The sequence below is a fragment of the Silene latifolia genome, chromosome 7, assembly GCF_048544455.1.
Source record: "Silene latifolia isolate original U9 population chromosome 7, ASM4854445v1, whole genome shotgun sequence".
Lineage (NCBI taxonomy): Eukaryota > Viridiplantae > Streptophyta > Magnoliopsida > Caryophyllales > Caryophyllaceae > Silene > Silene latifolia.
This window is the reverse complement of record NC_133532.1, coordinates 73,308,848-73,315,464: the sequence shown is the minus strand read 5'-3', so window position 1 is coordinate 73,315,464 and position 6,617 is coordinate 73,308,848. Positions and strand designations below refer to the sequence as shown.

Sequence of the window (6,617 nt, the reverse complement as noted above, 5' to 3'; positions counted from 1 at the left end):
TTCTCGATCGACATTCCCATGTGGTCGATCGAGTAGATTGGAGTTGGAACCTCTCGATCGAGTGGCACCATTCCTCGATCGAGAGGGCTGTCCTGTGTCAGCCATCAAAAAAAGAAAAAGAAAAAAAAAAGAGAAAAATGGCTGGAAAAAAAAAAAAGAAAAAGAGAAAATGTATTCTTTACCTCTCATGCTTATTCATACTTTACGAGGTATTTTTTATTATGGATTTTTGTGTTGTATATGCCAAATTATAAGGCATTGAGTTATTTATATGATTGGGAGAGTGGGATGTATTTTATCATGGTCTTGGTTAGGATCTTGCTCGGCTATTTTACCTTCACATTTCCATATTTGTTTTGCCCTTCTTACCAATTGAGCCTCACATATCCATATTATGCAATTGTTCGGCACGTGATAGTCCTTGAACGGTGGTTTTGCGTGTGTACGGTGATTGAATCATTACTCATGTTAGTTAGCATTACATGTTGTGTTGGTCGCAGTCTAGGTGAGAGTCTGTAATTTCTTCTTTCTCTGCACACATATTCTTACTTACCATTTGCTTTGCTGAGAGAAGAGTGAACCGGGAGAGTCCAAATTTATGAGTCTTGCAAGGTCGAACATCCAATGTAATTCCATGATATGCATAAATTTGTTCACTTACTTTGAGCTTAGCAGTAGTTAATTTTGTGCATTAAAGCGGTTTGGCATTGACTAGTAGTTAGCTCTGAAAATTACTCCTTTCCATTAGGTCCTTAGTTGCATTTGGTTTGCTTGAGGACAAGCAAAGGTTTGGTTTGGGGAAGTTTAATGCGTGCATATTATATAGACTTTTACGGTCTCTTTTGGCACGCATTTCTATGTATTTGAGTGATATTATGTCACTTTATACCCCGAATAGGCTACTTTGTGCGTCATTGCTATGTTGCAGATTTGTAGCGGAAACCAACCTTTAGTGGCCTCGAGATAGCATTTCTGGAAGATGGACGGAAAGAAGACGAAGGACTCGTGCATGGGAAAGCGTGAAGACGAAAGTCAACCAAATTAAGCAAGTCGAACTACTACGGGCTGAGAAGTGATCAAGATCTCGATCGACCTTGTCAATAATCAGTCGATCGAGAACATAGAGGAACACATGCCTTCGATCGAGCGCCACGTGCTCGATCGAATTGTCAAGCCCTCGATCGAGCGCCACATGCTCGATCGAGTACATCTACACTCGATCGAGAACCTTAACCTCTCGATCGAGAGGTTCTCCTTTACGTGGGCTATTAAAGCCCGTAGGTTAATAAATCAACTCGTGAGTTTTGTTATATAAACAATTAGACGAGTTGCTAGGTCATAATCTTTTACCTATCATTCAAATTTCTACATACATTTTTACTGCTTTTTACTGTTCACTGCTTGGAATTTTACGATCGGAGATTCGGTTGTTCTTTACGCCGGATTTGCTATTATAGTATAATTCTTTCCCTTTATCTCTTCTCTTGTTTATGTTTTATATTTGCTCTTTTAGTTTCATTGTTAATTCCTGCCTTAATCTCGTCATTGCTTTATACTGTTGTTACATCATGTTTTCCGTTAGCATTTCATCATTAGTTATGTTAGTTAATATAATTAGCATGCGTAGCTAATTTCTTTATATGCCGGGATGAGGGAAACCGTGTTAGAAGCATGTTAGGACGACTACTAGGGTAGTTATGCGGTGGGAATCAGGTCTAAGCAATTTATTTGTAGTTCGGTTGAATGAGTGCACGCAGGAGACCGTCTCTTTAGTTAACCCCCGACCTGGATCGAAAGATTGGAAGGGTAGACTTGCTTAGTTATGATAATTGACTCCTATGAGGGAGAAAGTCAAATAGGATGACCTTAGGGCGACTTTAGACCGAAAGGTGTAGTCGGGTTTGAGACCGAAAGGAGATAACCTAGCCCTTCCTACTAATGAACTTACCGACCTAGTTATTCCGATAGTGTGTAGAACACGGCAGACCGAAATCCTGGCATATCTCTCTCTATCTGATAGTTTATTTACGTCTCTCCCTATTTTTCTCTTATACCCTTATTTTCTCTTTCCCTTAAACTTTAGTAGTTAGAATATCAAAATTAAAACCCCCCAGTTTGTGACCGACAGATTAGACTACAGTCAATAGAAAAGCCTCTCTGTGGATTCGACCCGACTTCCCTAGCTATTTATAGTATAGGCTTGTTGGCATATATTTTTCGTGTTGAACGACACGCATCAGTATTGGTGAGGTTGTAGATATTCAACCAAATACTATTGAGTTCATCAACCCTTTTGCAAGAGAAGGTGAGGAGAACCCAACACAAAATCAACCACACAATCATCCCACAATGCCTAAGTTTTCATCACATTCCGTACCAACCAAGGATAACCTACCCAATGGAACTCACACACCACAACAGTTAACCGGAAATTTCATTGCAAAATCCGCATTTATCCAATTAGTCGAAAGAAGCCAATTTGGGGGGATGCCTAGTGAAGACCCTCATTCTCACATAGAAACTTTTTGTGACTATTGTGATGCGATTTCACAAACCGGAGTTACTCAAGACCAAATTCGATGGGTCTGATTTCCTTTTCCCCTAATTGGTACCGCAAAACAATGGTTGAAGAGCCTTGATAAGCCTACTCTTGGAATTGACTCTTGGAAGAAGTTGGCTCTAGCTTTCTACAAAAAATTCTACCCTCCGGAAAAGACTAACATGCTAAGAGCCCAAATCACGGGTTTTAAGCAAAGGGACGAAGAATCTTTGTATGAAGCTTGGGAGCGATTGAAAGGAACTTGTCGCTCATGTCCTCATCATGGACTTAGCGAGTGGTTCTTGGTACAACAATTTTGGAATGGTCTTTATGAAGACTCAAGAAACATTCTCAACATGGGATCAAATAGTATGTTCACCGAAGTTGACGATAATCAAACTTGGAACAAAATTGAGGAAATGGCGATTCATAATTCACAATATAGTAGACCTCGCAAGGCTACTAGAGGAGGAAAGCATGAAGTGGACTCTATTACTCAATTGGGTGCTCAACTTAGCGCTTATATTGATACCATCAACTTGAAGTTTGAAAAGGCTATGGCTAAGCTTGAAGAAGCCTCAAAATCACCAAAGCAACTTGTTAATGCCATGGTGGCATCTTCATCAATCCCAAGTGGGATATGTGAGAATTGTGAAACTTTGGGACATGACCAAAGTGAATGTAGGGGAACAAATGAGCAAGTGAATGCCTTTCAAGCATACAAAAGTGGTACCCATTATTCCAACTATTACAATGAAAACACCAAATTCCATCCAAATCTCTCATACAAAAGCCAAAATGTTCAAAACCCGCAACCAACATACACCCCACCTCCCATGAAAAACCAAAATCAAACACCCTTTTACAACCAAAACCAAGGTTATCAAAATCAAACTCCATACAATCAACAAAATGACCAAGGTTTTGATGTTCAAAAAGCGGTCCTCCAAATGCAAAAGAATCAACAAAAATTTTTCACTCAAATGCAAAAAGATAGCCAAGCAAAAGACATCACCATCAACAATATCCTAGCCCACACAAAATTGTTGGAAACCCAAATGACCCAACTAGCATCTTCAAGCTCTCAAAGACAAAAGGGGCAATTACCACCTCAAAGTAATCCCCCAAGACATGAAACGGTTAGTGTCATCCACTTGAGGAGTGGTACAAGATATGAAGGGCCAAAGAAGTAAGTTGAGGATGAAGTTGTAGAGGCTAGTGACAAGGAAAGAGTTGTGCAAAACTCTAAGGAAGAAGAACCCACCAATCAAGAAGTTTCAAATAAAAGTGAAGAAAAGGGCAAAGAGAAGAAGCCCATTGTGATTAGAGTTCCATTCCCGAGTCGTCAAGCTAAGCCTAAGTTTGATGACCAACTTGGAAAATTCATGGAAATTGTGAAGAATTTAGAAGTCTCGATTCTTTTCACGGAATTGATCAATCACGTTCCGGCCTATGCAAAGTACATGAAGGACATCCTTACAAAGAAAAAATCAATCCGGAAGCTTGAGACTATTGTCTTCACTAAGGTGAGTAGTGCCGTCCTTCAAGGGAGTTCACCTCCAAAGTTCAAGGATCCGGGAAGTTTCTCCATTCTGTGCACTATTGGTGACACTACAATCAACAAAGCTTTATGTGACCTTGGGGTAAGTGTTAGTGTCATGGCATATTCGGTTAGCAAGAGGCTAGGAATGGGAGAACTCAAATGTACCAACATCACGCTTCAAATGGCGGATAGATCAACTAAGACACCTTTAGGGGTATGGGAAGATGTTCCCGTGAGAATTGGAAAATTCTTCATCCCGGTGGATTTCGTTATTGTTGACATGGAAGAAGACTCCACCATTCCTATTATATTAGGAAGACCTTTCTTGCACACCGCGGGAGCGGTGATCGATGTGAAGCATGGAGAGCTCACCCTTGAAGTGGGAGATGAAACCGTCACTTTCAATCTTGACAAGACCATGAGAGCTCCCCGATTGCATGGGCCATGTTTTATGGTTGATCACTATAGCCGGAAGGATGATAGGAAGAAGTTGGAATTTCAATGGAAAAAGAAAGTGGATGATGCTCCATCAAAAGAACAAGGAAATTGCAACAATGAGAGCTTTAAAGTTTACCCATGACAAGTGAATAAGATGGCCCCATTGGCCAAGACAAGAAAGAAGGAGAGTTGTTTCTATCAACTCAAGACATTTTTAGTGATCAAGGAGACGAAGTTTGCGGTCTTTAGGATGATAAGTTCGAAGGGATATTCAATCCCTATATTGGTAATGCTATGACCCAAGACCATCATGGAGAACAACAAGTGCAAAGATCTATTGAGGACCTTTATCATGATAATGAGGAAGCTTTCGACTACTTCTTCAAGGTGTTGAGTAACATCAACAACACCTTGAACATGCCCCCTTGACATCTCACATTGGAATGAGAGTTTGGTGGAGTCCTCCCTAAACCACCATTTGTAAATACTCTAACTCCCTAACTTGCATTTCAATTATTACATTGCATTTTTGTCATTTTTGGATCTATATTTTTGTGCCTTGATCAAGATATTCATCATTTTGAGAGAAGTGAGGGAGGGACTTATGATTTTATTGATGTGTAGTGCCTTACCTTAGTGTGGGGATAGAAATTGCCTAGGCTATTCATGCCTTTGTAGTGCCCCTACAATGAAGAACACGAGAATTGAAGAATGAAAATGACACGGGTTACGAAGTACCCACGGATGGACCTGAATCCGTGTGGTCAAGGAAGAATCCGAGCGGCCTAATGGACAATCCGCTCGTCCTGAAGAAACCCGAGCGTCCAAGTTACCAGACGCTCGTCTGGTAGAGCTGCAGAAATCAAAAATCTGGTCTGACTGTGAATCCGAGCGTCTCAGATGAGAAACCGCTCGTGTCATTCTGGACGGTCGTCCTTCAAGAAAGACGCTCGTCTTTTTGCTGCAAAATTTTGGGATTTTTCACTGTAAAGGAATCCGAGCGTCCACCCAGAAAGACGCTCGTCTCACCACGAAGAATCTGCTTGTCTTTCCAGGAATCCGCTCGTCCTGTGGCGTCTTTTCCTGAGCCAAATTTTGAAGAATCCGAGCGTCCCGACACCTGGTCCGCTCATCTTCCCCTGTAGTTTCAAATGTAACGGGTCTTTTTAAAACCCTCTCCTCCCATTCATTCTCATTTCTTCAACATACAAACACTACACAAAACCCAAAAACCCCAAAACCCTCATCCTCTCCATCCTCAACCAAATCAAATCCAAACTTCCTCACAACAAAAATTAATCACTCCTTTTGCAACAACAAGTGATTCAAACACCAAAATCTTCAAACCTTTGAGTCCATTTTCAAGATACAAAGCAATATTCTTTTCATCCTAAATCAATTTGGGTATCACTAAAAATTGAATATTTCAATCTTTCATTGGTGTAATCAAACAAAGGAGAATGGCAAGAACTAAAGGAGGCAACAAGGCACCCCAAAAGAAGACACTTTCCAAAAGGCAATTGACTCTTCAAGCAAAACAAGTATCGAAGGCATTGGTAGTCCATGAGGCAAGGTTGGAGGTTCAAGAACAAATCCCCCTATGGAAGCTACTACTTCAACTCCGGTCATTGAACAATTATCCAATTATCCGGAGGTAATTTTCACTTCCGACTCTCATAGGGAGAAATTCATTCTCTTTGCTAAGAAAACCATCATGCCTACTAATTTTATTTGTGAAGATGCATTGTCAAAGTTGGGTGTCCTTGAACAAACCAAAACCTTCTTTGAGTCTATGGGATTGGGTAAATTGTTTACAATGAAAGAATTAACATACCCTTCCCTCACCTTGGAATTTTTAAGTTCTTTGAAAGTCACAAGGGTGGAGACTCGAACCAACATCGAGTTTCGTCTTGAAAATGTTGATAGACGCATAACTTATGGCGAATTGGGTAAGATATTAGGCCTTAGTGATAACCCGAAATATACAAAGATTCCTATCAAGTATGACCCCGCTCCTCTTTGGATGGCAATTTCCGGAAAGAAATTCATACGCTTTCATGATTGTCGTGCTCTCTTAGTCCACCATTCGGGCATTAG

General features: G+C 40.6%; 1 non-coding gene across 1 annotated transcript; it reads right to left on the bottom strand.

The window, feature by feature from the left end:
- Positions 1-2,721: 2,721 nt before the first annotated feature.
- On the bottom strand, positions 2,722-2,828 carry LOC141593759 (small nucleolar RNA R71). The gene has a single exon (XR_012521826.1). It is a non-coding gene; the product is annotated as a small nucleolar RNA R71 (small nucleolar RNA).
- Positions 2,829-6,617: the final 3,789 nt, after the last annotated feature.